Source organism: Mycetomoellerius zeteki, unplaced genomic scaffold (genome assembly GCF_001594055.1).
Source record: "Mycetomoellerius zeteki isolate Tzet28-1 unplaced genomic scaffold, Tzet1.0 scaffold40, whole genome shotgun sequence".
Lineage (NCBI taxonomy): Eukaryota > Metazoa > Arthropoda > Insecta > Hymenoptera > Formicidae > Mycetomoellerius > Mycetomoellerius zeteki.
The window spans coordinates 333753-350652 of NW_017257392.1; the positions used below are offsets into that span (position 1 = coordinate 333753).

The 16900-nt window shown below is 34.1% G+C and overlaps 1 pseudogene; it reads left to right on the forward strand.

Annotated features, from left to right (window-relative positions):
• LOC108726220 (uncharacterized) overlaps nt 1-16102 on the forward strand; it is a 28356-nt pseudogene extending 12254 nt beyond the window's left edge.
• The last annotated feature ends 798 nt before the right edge of the window (nt 16103-16900 follow it).

The window sequence follows — 16900 nt, forward strand, 5'->3', positions numbered from 1 at the left end:
GAATCTGAAATGATCCCTTCTTCTCCAGGAAAATTCTTTAGATACTTTTGAAACTTATGTTAACTTATCTTTAACCTTCTATTTGCAATCATATTTTTACCCCCTTAGCATGCAATGGTTTTTACTGTTCTAAGCTTTCAAAAAATGAGGAAAAATTCAGGATTACTTTTCAATATCTCTATTATATTATCAGACAGTTTTTGAATAAGATATTTTAAGTGGAAGAAGCGGACTTTGCCCTTCTCTCTTTATTTTGGAAAAATTTGAGAGCGAAATTTCGTTTGTGCTAAAAAAGATCTAGATTACAGAAGGTCTCTATAAAATTTAATTGTTCAAATTATATTTTAATAATAGTGATAATAATAAGATTCTTTATGTGTCACGAATAGTATCACTGACTGTCAATTCTAATGATTTATATTAATAGAATTAAAAGAGGCAATTCTGTAATCACTCTATTTTTAATTTCTCTGAATCAAGCGCCACTTAAATAGAACCTTATTCCCGTCCCTCTTAAAGCGATCACTGGACCAAGTTTGCGTTAAGACCTGCCGTTCGTCCTAGCAGGTGGTAACCGGTTCTCTTTCCTTTTTGCGTTCCCTCCTGCGACAATGACCAATGGTCACTCGAGTTGTGCCGTAGAAGCAACATTGAGAAGATCTAGCACGTGCCACGTCAGCCCGTCTTAATCCAAAGATCCACGACGGCGACTGTACCCGTTTCAGGACCTTCTACTTTTTGCTCCTATTCCCTGCGCGCGCGCGCGCGCGCGGTCAGTACGACGTTCCCGATCAGAGATCTTAGCGCGGGACAATATTTGGCAAAGGATAATTTCTGCTCCATCTTGCTAGTAGCTAGTCCTGAAGTACTGAGAGGGCCGGCATATTTGCAAGGAAAATACCAGCGAATCGCTTACGTGGTAACTGCTTGTTTAATAATAATGTGCGTTTGAATAAATGTTTCGGTGATATTAATGTAAAAAAGAAAGCATATTTAGTATGACGATAAAATCCTAACATATTTCTCTATTAATAAGGAGGTACTTATTTTAAGAAAAAATGTAAGTGTTTTGTTTCATGAAATATCAGGTGTTCAAAAAAATCATTCAATATTTACATAGTAGATGGTACATATTAAACTGACAATGAGTAAAAAAGGCTTAATGACATAAATCGAAAACTCAAGCTATTCAAGCTTTCGATCTATGTTCACTAAGACTTTTTTTTTACTCATTGTCAGTATGGTATATATTACGTACCATATAAATGCTGAATGGTTTATTTAGTATACCCTGTATATTGCATTATTTTTAAGAAAATATTAATTCTAATTTGTGCGAAGAAAAGTATGTTTAGTGCGACGATAAAATCCTAAAATATTTTTCTATTGATAAGAACGCACATAATCTTATCTTAAGAAAAAATCAAATATGATAAAGAAAACCATGATCGGTCAAAGTTAGATGTTTCGAATAATATATTATATATAATATATTATTCGAAACATCTAACTTTGACCGATCATGGTTTTCTTTATCATATTTGATGTATTCATATATACGGTCGTGCCTAAAATTCTTATAATGTTTAAGAAAAAATGTTTTTCTCATAAAATGTATTAACTGTATTAGGTTTAAGAATTTATTATATCTACGAAATAATATTTATACATCGTACTCCGAGCTGTAACGTGAGATCTAATGTTCAGCAAAATTTAGCAAACAAGACGATATTAGAGTGACGGTTTATCATCGGGACGCGCAATTGCATCGTAAATGCAAATCGCTCGTCGACGGATGACCCTCGGAGCAACCATGCTGACCGATGTGTTGTTTCTCTTCTTGTCAGTATTCCATCAAGCTTCCCCAAGAGCGTTCCCCGGCTACTCATTACTTTGATGGGCGGTCAAGAGTTGCACTTCTACACCTTGTAAAATAAATCGTTCGTCGGACCGCAGCGTTGTACGTCATCTCTATTCTGCGTTTGCTGGGCTCCGACCAACGTGCCTGGTTGATGCCGGGCGGTCCGTCATGTAAATCATTAATCACGGAACTTTCTTCGAACGACACGTTAACCCTTTCAAGCTGCATTTTTTGTAGCACGTAGAAAAATGACCCTATTACCGTTTATTAGAATGACTAAAGTACTAAGAGATTTTCAAAACTTGTTAATTGTTTAAACTTCTGTCGATATATATATATATTTATTATGTATATTTTTACACTTTATTGCAAGATTGGCAAAGAAATTAGGAGAGAGAGAATTAGCAATTTAGAAATTTATAGAAATTTCAAAATTAGAAATTACAAATTTTGAAATGCTATAATAAATTTGATTTAGCTCTTTCTTTCGTATATTCATTTAAATACGCATCTGAAATTATCTAACATGAATTTGGATAACAAGCTTTCATTTTTGAGAATTTATATTTCAAGTAATTTTAGTTTTAATTAAAATTTTACGCTGATAGTCAAATTACTAAGATATTTAGCATTAAAATTTTAAATAACGTGACTGATAGTGACTTCAGATTAAATTTGTTTAATGAGAAATGTATCCCCTCTCTTTAAATGTATAATTATGGATAGAATATAAAAGAGATCTCTAAAGATCTCTCCTTACTTACAACAGTTTGCTTCACGATTTCAGTTGTGTTGCCTCGAAGAAGAGAAGCTTAACGTTTACATAGAATACTGTAATCGGATAACATTTTCAACCGTTGGATCCACGACATTTCATCGATATGAGAATCCTTTCTTCGATGAGGTAGAAGGACTTCCGTTGCGCGTTGCATCCGAATAGAGGTGCATTGTATTGCGGGACAATTGCGAGATGTTCCGTCGCAAAGACGCACGTATGCAAAGTCCCTGCAAATAATTCCGTCACTTTAATCCAGTTTCTGTCGTGTTCGGCGGTTAATATATGCCGATTTGACACACACGCACGCACTTGATCTGCATTTCTTTCCCCGCTCCCTCTTTCTCATTATGATCGATAGATTCTCGGGTACTCGATAATCCGAACTAGTACGATTTTGAGTTTCCAACGGTTTCGTTATTGATTCCGCGTAGAGGGGATGCATATTAGAAATTGTCACGTTGAATTCCAGCAAGGTGATCGGAGAGGAAGACGTTGTATATGGCTTGTAGGGTTCAAATTTTTTATGAGAATTCTTTTATGTCAGTGATAAAAGTTTTAAATCAACAAAATTCTAAACGAAATAAAAAAAATTTTTTTAAATCTAAAATGTTTTGAAATTGGAATTCAAACTTCGATAAAAATTTATACTAAAATTTTAAAATCAATTGGTATGAAAAATTTTAAACTCAATTGGTTTGAAAAACAGAGATTTGCATTTAGACTTCATTCATATATGTTACGTACAATGTAACTGTTTGAATATGATGGAATCGTATAACTCATACATTTTAATCTCTTCTAATTAAACTACTTTCTCTCTCTCATTTGTAGCTATAGAGAGATAGTTTAAAAAGAGAAAGTCTGTGCTCGAAAACTTAATAACGTAAAATTGCAACGCGTTCGACCGCCTCCAACGGTTTTCGCATTGATTCCAGGTCGGTGGCATAACATTTCCTTAGAATTCGCCTGCTAACCCATAAATCGGTACGTTACACCGTCACCGAAGCGGTAGAAAAAAAAAATCGAAAGACACAGAGGCGGTATATAGAGAAGCCAGAAGGAAAAAAGAGAGCAGACGACAAGGAGGCATCAGTGTAGAGAGGGAACATTATAATGTTAAAGGGATGCTACCTAGCTCTGGAAGAGCGAGAACGAGACGGAAGACGCTTTGGAAAGCCGGCGCAAAAGGGGAGAAATTAAAATGTAAAAGGGATGATGTGCGTGGAAAACGGAGTCTGCTCCTCTCCACGTCGCTTCCCCATTTTTCCCTTTCTCCAGCTATACTTCTCTCTTTCTTTCACTCTCTCGCGATCCATTCTTCCTCCTCTCGCCCGCGTCGGCCCCGTTTCTCTCTGGTAATCGACTAGCCCGCTCGCTCTACTTACAAAGGAGGGGATTTTGCTAGGAAATTAAAATTAAAAGGGGCGGCCCGTTCGGCGTTGTTGGTCGAAGGGTTGCACGTGTTCCTTGGTGCGCGAGAAAAGATGTGCGAGCCTTGGTTCGTCAGATATACTTTTGCTTCGCATCATGAAGCAAGTAGTACCCACGCAAAATTCTTGTGTGCCTCGCTCAGCATTTAATCATATTTTTGTAGGCGGACATCAAATTTTTGATAGAGTAAATTATGAGTATTATTGATCGCTTCATAAAAAAAAATCCTTGCTTGCTCAGTAACAGTTATAGTAAAAATTTAGGAAATGAATGGCACAAAATTACTCACGCAGAATTTTCTTCTTACAACAAATTTCCGTTCTTGTCAAATACAATTCAATGCCAGATATTGCTAAAAATTTAAATCAGAAACATAATAGACGTATAAAATCTATAAAATTAATTAATAATTAGAATTAATCATGAATCAAATAATAAATATTTCATATATATTTCTACTCACGTTATTTCTCTCTGAAGGAAACATTTTCTCCTGATTTCCCGCAATCTTGCCGAAGCTCGTTGATGAGCGTCGAGTGTCCCGAAGGAAGTTCTTCGCTCGGAAAATGTGAACAAGTATTCTCAGAACTCGAACGAGAGCTTCTTCTCGATTGCGTCGGGATTATCTCAGCTGTAGATGACACCGATCGCTGGGGGTAAGTGTATTCCTTCGCCGAAAGGAACGTCGTTCACAATGGTTACAGGTGATCTTCTTTGCCTGTGAGAACATTCCCACAGCATCCCTGCAACTTGTCACCCCTTCCTCTCCACCTCTATCCCGGATACTAAACTCCGTTCTTTTTGTCGATGACTCTTCCCCTTTCCATCCCTCCTTCCTCTCGTTCTTCCTGCGAAGCATCTATTCGGAACGGAAGGTGCTATAGTTGCACGGTTGCACCCCTTCCGGGGATCGACGCCGTGGCCCAAATAAGTTCACCCCTCGATCGGAGCGGGGATCGTATAATAGGAGACGGTTAGGGGCATATATTCTCTTCCGGGTTACACTGCGAGATACCGCTCGAGTGCGTGCACATGTGTACGCGAGCTAGAAGCGGGAAACATTGGGCGGCATAATGCGCGTTCGCGGCGGGACGCCATTGTGCTGTAGACAGAACGACCGGCAACAGGAGCCATCCCCGGCGCTCATCTTTACCTGAAGAATCGGAAGCGAGAAACGCCGCAAATTCACGCTGTTCTAATAAGAGAATTAGTGATTTTTTTTTCTTATGTTCTCTGAGCGAATACAATTCTGAATAAATTAGCAGTCTTTTAGAGGCGTGGCAGAGAAAAGAATTATTGATATTGGCAAAACTTGTTTGCGTCAATGTAACAAGTAAAAAGTAGATATTGATATCGTCGGGTATGCATAAATTAAGAATAAATCAAGTTGGCTGTCGGTTTTGCTATTATTTTAGGAAATATACGTTTACAAATATTCTTTGATATGTATCTCTCTTATATCTCTGAAAGTATTTGAAATGTTGTTCAACGTTAATAGCGTTGTTAACAACAGTTTTTTACAACGCTATAACTCGTTTCCAAATATACGTTACCATTAATCTTTTTTTTTATTGCATACATATTAATAATCATAATTTATTAAAACAATTAAGAGAAATAATGCTATTTTCGATCAAAGCGAATCTTAGTATTTCTTTCAGAGAGAGAGAGAGAGAGAGAGAGAGAGAGGGAGAGAGAGACACCAAATTTACATATAACATCAAAATTATTAAATTGCATGCTAACTTAAAACATGATATTACTATAATTCCAGTTTTTCATAACTTTTTAAGATTGAAGATTTCGATGCGCGGTTTGCAGAATTGAATATATGTATGTACATAGGGTAAACCCGGTATATACGCCGCACCTAAGGGAAGTTTAATTTATCAAGTACTATTTACCATGTTTGAGGCAAATAAACTATATCAGTAAAAACTTCATAATTTTTACTAATTTACAATGAACAAAATATTAGGAATCCGAAATATTAATTTTCCATATTAAAAAATAAACTTTTTGAAACCCTTGCATTTTTGCTATATATCCTATAAGGGTGAGATACTATTATAGTATATGGCTACTCATAGAAGGAGGCGGGGTATGTACTGCTCATGACAAATTTATAAATAATGCATATAAATAAGACGTAAAATGACACAATAACTTATAAAATGCGTTTATAAAGTTTTATTAAGGAATAAAAATGATAAATATGAAGTAATAAATAATAATTACAATCTTCCTACATATATTAAAAGTGTTATGACAAGAGGTACATATTTCATGTAATGCGTTTATTGCATTCAGTGCACTGATTTCAATCTGCGCACTTTGTATGCTTTGGGCATAAATTCCGCCCGCTAAAAATGCCGTATATCCCAAACAGGTGGGATATATACAAGACAACAAACTAAACAAAAAATACGAAAGCAAAGCTTGTATTTTGCTATACAACATGTTTTACTATTCCTCTACACGTATGTATCACGAAATAACCACTAGGTCTTTTACACGCCCTACAGTAATTATTTTATGTAGATTATAATTTATGATGGCGCTATTTATTACAGTGACAAATCGATTCAACTCACAATAATTTCATTAATATTAACAGTAATATATATCATATTTAGTGATTCAAGATTGAATTATTTAAGCATTTAAGATCTAACTTCGACCGATATAGGGCTCTAATTTATCGATTGTATTTGTCACATATACGGTCTAAAAATGAGATTATTATTATACTGAAATATTTAGACACTAATGGTGAATTCGATCACTCGCACTATACCTACTGGATCAGTGCACATTAAAAGCTGCTTTATATAAAATATCTCAATGCAGTGATACAATATAATCAACTTTGACAATGAAATGATACACATATATTTTGTTAAATAACGTGACAATATCATTAGTAGATAGTTAATTGTTTAAAATATTTATATACTTTTACATTTAATTTTGCTAACGTCATGTAAAGCAGCTTTTAGTATACACTGATCTAGTGTAGTACAGTGACCGAATTTGCTATAAGATTCGCTTCGATCGAAAATAGGATTAGGTATTTCTCTTAATTGATTTATTCTGGTTATCTAATAATAATTATAATTATTATTAAAAATCGTGATATTTTAAGTTAAGTAAATTATCAAACCATTTTATAAAATAACAATTTGTTTTTAATTTTAAGACTTTATTAAATGTTTAAAATTAATTTTATATATCTACCGTAAGATATGTTTGTTAAAAACATTTCAGTTAAAATCATGATAATTTGTTTGAACAACATTCATTAATTATAATAAACAGAAAAAATGCAACTTTTTATTATTTTTGTATGAAACTAGTTTATTAAAGAAATAGGCAATGCTGTATATTTTTAATGAAGTAAGTATAACGAGTTATAAAAGATGCGGTTCCAGCATTTTCAATCTCTTATTGCGAGGACCTGTTTTCATATAAATAAATGCGCGGACGTTTGTGGAAGGAACAGGTGATGCCAGATTTTCCCTTTCATCGGTCAGGGTGAATTGATCCCTTCTACAAGGCACAAAGGTCGATCGCTGTGAAGAATTGACTCGTTTCGGAACCAGAACTCGAATTGACGACCACTGACGTTCTGACCCTAGGTGTTCGACTTCCGGTTTCTCATCTGGACCTCTGACCATCGAACAGGTCCCTGTCAAAGTCCCATTAGGGTATCGTTTCATAGACGACCATATGATAAAGCAATGAAAGTTGATGCGAAGGTACCCCGTTCTTAGAAAGCAAAACTTGACGTTTCCTTAGTCCGGATGGTTCTCAGATTGCTCCAAGGATGAACTGACACGTATAAAGCAAATTATTTTCTATATTTTCCAATGTCTTTAAATCTTGCAAAAATTTTTGAAAAAAACGAGAGCCTCTGTGTCAACAAATATTCGAATATCTAATTGTAAGATATGTTTTTATTAACAATGGATATGTAAAATTAATGTCGAACATTTAATGAAATTTCTCGAAGTTTAAAACAAAAAAAATTACGAGTTTTATTATTTTATAAAATGGTTTGATAATAGTTATTTAACTAAATTTATTAAAATTACGATAGAAACATAATAATAAACAATCAATAACAAAATATTCACTTCTAAATTGTGTATGTAAAACTTTCTTCAAAATCATTTAATATTTTCATTAAAAAAATTTTCACACATTATAAAATTAAAATCGCGATTTTCTTGAAAGTGAATTTAAGTTGACTTGTTTAAATATAACAAAACGAAAAATAGCATAAAATGGAACTGATTACAATAAAGTCGAAAGATGAAGCTTCATTATGTCTGGATTTAAAATGCGGGGAATTTCATCTGAGGATTTCATTCATATGTCACGACTCTCGTCGTCTCTTAATTCAAACTGGTATCCGTACATGGGCCGGATTGCCGAATACACTACAGACTCAGCTTTTCAAAATCCAGTATACTATTTATTTTTTGGCATGTGGACACAAACCGTGTAAGTCGAATGATGGAAACGGCGGCACGAATAGTGGCAAAAGAAGAAGCTATCAAGATAGCTTGTCTCCGTAGCAATATTTATTCTCGCGATCCAATCTTATCACTATTACTTATCGTTCAGAGCTCCTATCTCTAACAAACTCGTTCAATTGCCGCGGATCAATGCTCGATGCCGCCACGAAGTAGTTGCCAGAGTCGTGCTCGAAATGCCCATAAATACCACGACAAATGGTACCTCGCAGTAACCGGACTAATTACTCGCCGAATCCGATCCCTCGATCGTGAGCCCTGATCCGTATTGCAGTACGAGATATGCTTTGCGATAGAGGCGGTTACCATGAATTAAAAGAGCGACCGGTGATAATCGGAGAGGTCACCCCGTGGGATCTACGGGGGTCATTGCAGTCGAGGGAAGACTGATCGGCCGGGCCCACGAGAGAGTCTGGTCGCGCGAGCTCGTCCTCGGACCGGAAACACGCTCCACTTCGCGAGTGATCGGTGTTCAGCACGCGCATCGCAGGTTGTCCGGTCATGCGAGTTGCTTCAACGACCGAAAGCATGTCGCCATCAAAATGGAAGTTTCATCAACGGTTACTTTTCTGGGATCAGTCAGGGTCAACGATGAGCGCGTGGACGATACGGCAGAAGGTTTTCAAAATCTGGTCTGGTTGGATAAACAGGATCGGCACGTACCGGTGACCTCTTCATTTCGAGCTAGTTATCCGCGTTACCCGCTCTTTCGTTGCTTTGGGTCATGTGTCAACGAACTGCTGGTTGGAAAGTGTTACTAATAATCAAGGGAGCGAATAGTAGATTGTAGATAGTGAAAACTTTAACAAAGCGGAAACTTGTAATGTAAATTATTCTTATTGTTAACATTTTTATTATTTGCTATCTTGTAACATTACACCTCTTGCAATAGGATTTCGCAATGTATAATAGTTCACAAAGATGTCTTCCATGTGAAAGAAGATATTTCCCTTCCCCATCGATAAACATGAATGCGTCACTAATACATTTACTTTCGATATACATTTCCGTTAGAAAACAAATAACAAAGAATATTAAAATGTGTGTAGATTTTACAAATACTCTTTATAATTTTTTTCATTTCCTAATTAATTGCAATGTTTTATGATTGTTATAATTTTTCACGACATCGAGGTTATGCGACAAAATAAGACATCAGAGATGAATGTGACTAAGATCCCAGTTATAAGACGAGATGGTTGCTGGACAGGATTGGCACGTTCCTCGTTTGATGTCTGGTGATTTAGTTTTTCGACTGGAGACGGGCGGTCTTTCTGGGTGTCTTTCCGGTCAGTCAGGGTCATGTGTCGACGGATTATGAGGTGGCCAGCGCTGCTAATGGTTGTACGATGATCTTGACCCGTGAGACACGAGCGTGTAATCCGCTACGCTGGCTAGGGTTGTAGGTCACTGCGACAGGGTCTCTCGTTCTCCAAACAAGTAATAAAAGCAGATATGTGACTGCAAATACAGCGTAAATTAGCGGCAGCATAATGTTGGGCCATTCAAAATTTATGGCATTTTCAACATTATCTGAGAAATATAAGAAAGTTTAAAAGCATCTCACGATTTGCTTCTTTTAGATACATAGTTTCGTTGCCATGTGAATTCTATCTTAGAAAGAATCTATCCTATAAAAACACCTGAAACTGTATAAGAAATACAAGATTACAATGCATTAGATAAATTTAAATTATAAGTAATAAAAAATGATAACCTAAATTGAAAAGATACTTAACTTAAAAGTCTCGAAAGGGTCAAGAATACTCGGGAATTTTTCGCGGATGCGGAAAACGACGATAAATCTGGACCAGGTAACCAAAGTCATTATCTCGCTGACGATACGGATTAAAAGTAAGCAGCTGTTTCAAATGGTAGACAGGGAGTGATGCTGTCAGCTGACGAAGGGTGGGAAAATAGAAACGCACGGCAGAGTCGTCCTCAGCCGAACAGGATGCTGCAAGGGAGTAATCTTTTGCGTTCAGTGACGTCATCGATTCCGATGTGGCAGCTGTTGCCTTCTGACCGTACCTACCCCAAGATTGATTGCGAGATTAGTCCAAGTATCTTCGTTAGCGAAGGGGTTCTAGTTTGAATGTCCACTGGCAAACTAATACTTGTCTCGCGACCAAAAGATCACTTCCGCAAGTACAAATTGTTATCCATTCGGACCATTTTAGCTTTTGTTTTGTCACAATACACATCTAATAATCTTGTATTGAGAATTAGAAAATTGTAAAAAATTGACATTATTGTTATAAAAACAGAGTTTTAAAAATTATTGCAAATTTGAGATGTCGATTTTAACTTTTAATTATAATTTAAATGTAAATCGAAAATTGAAAGTACTTTCAGTCTTAATTTGAATTAAATTGTAATGTGTAAACAAAAAAAAATAGCGACATGCAAGCTGGCTAGAAATTGAAATCGAAAACTTTAAGCCTTGTATTCCTGACAAGTGCACACGTCTTCTAAAACTGCCGCCATCGGAGACAAGATTGTTGCTCGTTAACAAAACGGCCTCGAAGCCATACGACGTACGATTTCGTAAGATTTTTCAGGTGTCCAGATGATAAACGGCTGCTATACGTGCGAACGCATCTCCACGTGGATTTTCGCGAGCGCCGAGCCTTTCGGAGAAATGAACCTGTTGCGGAGCTTTATGAGCAGCATTAACATACTTCGTCGTGTTTCGCGTGAGCTGTGGTCGCCGCGGGCTTAAGTGCATCACGGACGGTGAAAATATTTCATTACATTAGCGTAAAGAATGAGAGAGAAAAAAAGGTAGAAAGAAGCGTTTACTGCTATCTCTGGGGATTGTTCTTCCCTGCAGGTACAATATGCAAGCAACACGCGTAAACAAAATGGAATCCAATTTCTAGGATTATCTAAAAATAAATTCAACTATAAATTTTGCGTTTACGATGGAAAAACATCTGTATAGACGTGCTGACAGCATCAACGAAAAGTACTAAAGTACCTGAGCCGAATAAGGCCCAAGCATTAAATGAAGCCCGCTTTTAAATTTATTACTTTAAAACTCGCTTTACGCCTGCATGTATATGCTTAAAAGATGTGTCATAGGAAGTAGATAAAAAAGGATTAAAGAATTGGAATCGGTAGCAACACGTTTGTTTAATACAACAAAAACTTGTGTGTATGAGATTTAATACGAGCCATTTTTATAACAATCAGCTACAAAATTTACCGGTATACAATGTTTTATAATTTATTATAATTCCTTATAATATTATTCAACTTCCTAACTATGAAAAATAACTAATAAATCAATTTTTTAAAATAAGTATAAATATTTTTTTTTAAAACAATGTACTTATTATAAGGCTCACTTATGTGATTATTATTATAGCTATCATTATTTGTTTGTTATGTGTGGAGTTTACGCCGGAAAATAACGATTTTTAATGCTGCTATCTTTTAAGAAGCCAAAATTGCATTCAAATTGTTAGAAATTTCCAAAGAGAGAGATTAAAAAGTTAATTACAAACAAAATTAAAGATATTTGTAATATTTGAGAATAGACTAAGCCCTAAGGAATTTTCTTTCTATGATTAATAATCATTTTGAAACTGATTTAGAAAGTAAATGTTTACTTTCTTTGTTATTTTTAATTTATTTTTTATTTAAGCCTTATTATACGTATATTCATATGCATGTAATTAAGGTCCAACGTCAGAGTTTAACAAAATTTTTTTTTCGTTCATTTATACATATTCTATATAAACAATATATTTTATTTTTGGAAATGAATGAATAATAAAGATTTGATTCTCACTTAACTCATTTCAATATCTTCCTAAATATAATTTTAAGAAAATAAAATAAATTAGATGGGCCTTATCCGGTCAGGTACCTTATACTTTTTTTTTAAAGGAAGTTTTTTCTTTTCTTTAGAAATCAGAATTAGTCAAAACTCACGTACATGAAGCATATATAATTAAGGAAAATAATGTTTCGTGACCCTACATGAATTTGAATATATCACACTCACAATTCTATACCTTCAAGAAAAAAATTACTATAAGTTATTGTGTCAGTAAAAGTTATGTTTTTATAACAACTTTAAAGTTATAATGGAGTTATAAATTTTTTGTTAAAATTGTTGAAAAAAATGATTTATTGTATAACAACATATTAGTGAACGAGAGAAGTTTCTGAAATAATTATTTAAATAGATGTAAGAGTAGATTAATTTCTTTCGGGAAAAGTAAACTATTTAGCAAGAAAATTAAACTATAAATATTGATGACATAAATATGACCAACAATTTGATCCTCGGTTTTTCTCAAGTATAGTCGATTTGATTTTCGTGTAGCATCGTCCTTTCGGTATCTTTCTTATCAAAAGCAACCTAGTCCGTAAACTTCTCTAGAGCCACTCAGCTGAGTGAAGCCCAGTCATCCGTCTCGCTTCGCCGAAAGCATTCTGCGGACTTTCCCGCACTAAGCTTCACGATAACGCCGACGTCACGTTCTCGACGGCTGCGAATAGCGGCGGGTTTCGACGAGGTTTCGGTTTTCGATGCATCAGTTCGCGCGCGTGTGCATACGAGCGGGCAAGTATTGTTTGCACGAGGATTCCAAGCTGTGAAAATAATTGTGTGCCGAGCGAAAGACAGAGAAACCGCGAAGACCGAGCGGAATAGCAGTGGAAATGGCAAAGGGGGAGGAAGGGAAAAAACGGTTCCCAGGATTCGAATGGCTTCGTATGTCTCCTATAAAGAGAAGATTGTTCTGGCTTCATTCCATTCGCGGGGGGATAGATGAGGCGAGGGGTCTTTTCTTCGTGGCTTCGCGAAGGGTGACTGAGAGGGATGCTGCTGCTGCTGCATCTGCCCCTTTGGTGTAATGATATCTGAAAAAAGAACTACTGCATTCAACGAGACTCCAAGCCATCAATTTGCCTCGTAAATAGGATTCGACGAAGCATATCTCTCTCTTTACTTCTCTTTCTTTTTCTCTCTCCTTTGGTAGATATTGACCTTTGACTTCCAAGATTTAATAAAAGGAGAAATATTAAAATCTGCCGAACATTTCGTAGCATCGCCTCTTCGTTTTATCACTATTCTTATTTCTATTCATCGGCATGGTAATTTATATTTTGGATATAACAACATTATACGAGTACAAGATGCATGATTGTTATATACAGTCTATACACATATATTTAATTGATTAATACATATTAATATGTAATTGACAATGTGAAATTTTTACCCTTCATTCGCAATATGGAACTTTAGTGCAGATTTTTATATTGTTTTGAACTGTATCAAAATTTATAAAAATGCCTATATACTTGTAAAGGTTTTAACGAGTATTTACTATCACAAAAATTTGATTGTATTTTACTTATTTTTTTACGGATTTAAATTTATCGACAGAATCAAAAAAATCGACTGTGTCTTTAAAGTCTAACATTGCGGATGGAGGGTTAAATAATGTAATTACACAACGTTGTCACAACGAAAATAATGTTTGTTTAAGTTGGCTCGGTAAAATACCTCGAACTTATGGATATTTCACGTTGATTATTCAAGCTTTTCTAAAATATGATGATATTATCACAGTAAAACAGATTCTTTGAACTATAAACTAATAGAGGAGAAGGTGATATTATGGCACCCCAGTTACATTTTACACAATAACTTTGTTAATAATTAATATTTAAGTTTAAAACTTGACAATTACATTCGTTAAAACGTTGTCGAATCGATTGTGGGCTCAAAGTTACGCAATATTTATTACTTAGAATACTATTAACAAAAATGTGACGACGTTGCATAATGACTCGAAGAAAAAAATGGGTGGTAATGTGGCCTTCCATAAAAATGGCCTTAAAATATTAGTTTTGTTTAGAACAGTATTTGGTTATAAAATTAACAAAAAAGTAAAATATTTTAAAATGTTTTAAAATGCAAATGAATGTATATAAATTCACATAACTTCTGCATATAAGCTACTCAGTATTACAAATCTTAGTACTAAAAATAGTACACGTAATATAAACTATAGATCAATAGTAGAGCTACAATCGATCGATTATCAAATAACTATTTTGATATGAAAATCTCAAAAATAAGATCGTGAGTAATCAATATCCATAGAAGGCCACATTAGCAAAATGTCATGGTATTGTTTATTAATTTGCATAACTCAAAATATATACAGTCAAATTCAATGTTAAATAGCAAATAACACACTCAAAAATACATATATTCATGTGATAATACTCTCAAGTTTAAGAAAAATGAGGGAAAGCAGGTGTAATTAAATGCTAAAGTGTACTTCAGAAACGTTTCGAAATACTTGAAAGTAAAAATACGTTATAATAAGTGCTGGTTATTGAGTATTGGTAATATTAGCGTCATGGTGTAACGGCGAGTTAGTGAACTAATAATTCCATAAGTAATTATTAGGATTCACTATATAATAGCAGAGATATTAACCTTTAGACTGTCGGCATTTTTTCATTAAAATAGTGGTCCTTTTTCCTCAAAAATTTTTCTATAAAAGTAACATACACATGACGCAAAATTTCGAGATTTTTGCAAAGCCACAAAAGTGGCTTTCCCGGCAAGGAACGTACGATCAAATATGAAAAATGTTTACTTTCTCAAAAATAGTGTATTTGAGGGTTTTTGGTATCGCTGATTCCAATTCTAAGCAGAGATTTATGAAATCTCGAATTCTAAACGTAATATTGACAACATAAATGAATATAAACGTATAGACTCATACAGAGAACTTTTCTTTATTTAGTATTACCCAGAGCTAACGACATAGACGCAAAAAGTTTATAGCCTTTTTTACTTTTCTTTTTTGTTTGGTTCTTAAACTTATTTTTTATATTTATTTTACTTTTTTCTTGTTTTATAATTTTTTTACTTTTTTATATTTTTTACTTATTTTGTATATTTTTAAATACTTATATATTTTTATATATTTTGGGCAACATACATATATATATGTTTAATACAATTAGTAAATACATTTAAAATGCCACCAAAAATGGTATTTTAACCCACACTCAAGAGCCATAAAAGTGGCTTTCCCGGCAGTCTAAAGATTAAGAGAGCCACAATATACATATACATTGGCCATAATATCACCTTGTCCTCTATTGATTTTTCTTTTATAAAATCGCTAAATAATAAGAAAAGTGTCAGGCTAGATAATGAGTCCTTCTAATAAGAGATTACCGATCTTTCTGTTTTCAAAGATATTTTTGGACTGTTCATGAGACCGACCAACCATGAAATCGACTGAACTAAGGAAAGCTTCGACTAGGGACTAGAACAAACAATGCCGATGGTCGTCGGTTGAAAGAAGGCCGATACATTTTAGAGAAAAAAAGAATTTTCTGGCTTTAGGCTTCCTGAGACTAGCTACGTGAAGGAAGAAGATATGAGAAAAACCGTTCTACGAAGGTGCTCAATCACTTAACATCGGTACATTTAAAATCGAAATTTAATTAATATGTAAACGCGATGCACACACTAAGTTATTTAAAGATTTTAATATATACAACGAGAAACATTTTTTACGTTGAAAAGGGAAGAATTTCTAATTTATTATTCAGAAAATTACACAGAAATGTAATATAAAATATGCGAGGCATTTGAAACTTCAGGTGTCGTTTTTCTTTGAATGCAAATAAAATAAATTTTAGATTGTATATATATAAATATATATAAATAAATATAAATATATATAAATATATATATATAAATATATATACATATATAAACTATTTGGTACATATATTACTTTAAAGTAACACTAAAAGGAAAGAGACGAGAATGAAACTTGTAGAGTCATTAGACTAGCGCCATAAATTTCGGAAGCTTCAAATAAATATTTCAACTGAGAACCAGCATACCAAAGATATTACCATGAAACTTCGTCATAGTTGAATATATACAGATATATAGAGAATACACGTTTACAATTTTATATTGCTCTTCTTGGAAATTTTATCTTAAATAAAATTTTTGAAAAACTTGAATAATAATTTAAATTAAGATATATATGTGCTTAATTATAATTTCATCATATTAAAAAATTATAATAGATTATAATAAATTACAACAGCTTTCGACTATTATGAGGGATGAAGTATTTTTTAGTGGTTTATTGATAAAGTATTGATATGCGGATCAGTAATTTCAATGAGACTTCATTATCTCAATATAAAAATTCGGTCACAATACAAAAAATGGCAAATTTAATTAATGACGCTGCAATTTTGAATGGACAATTTTGAATTTCG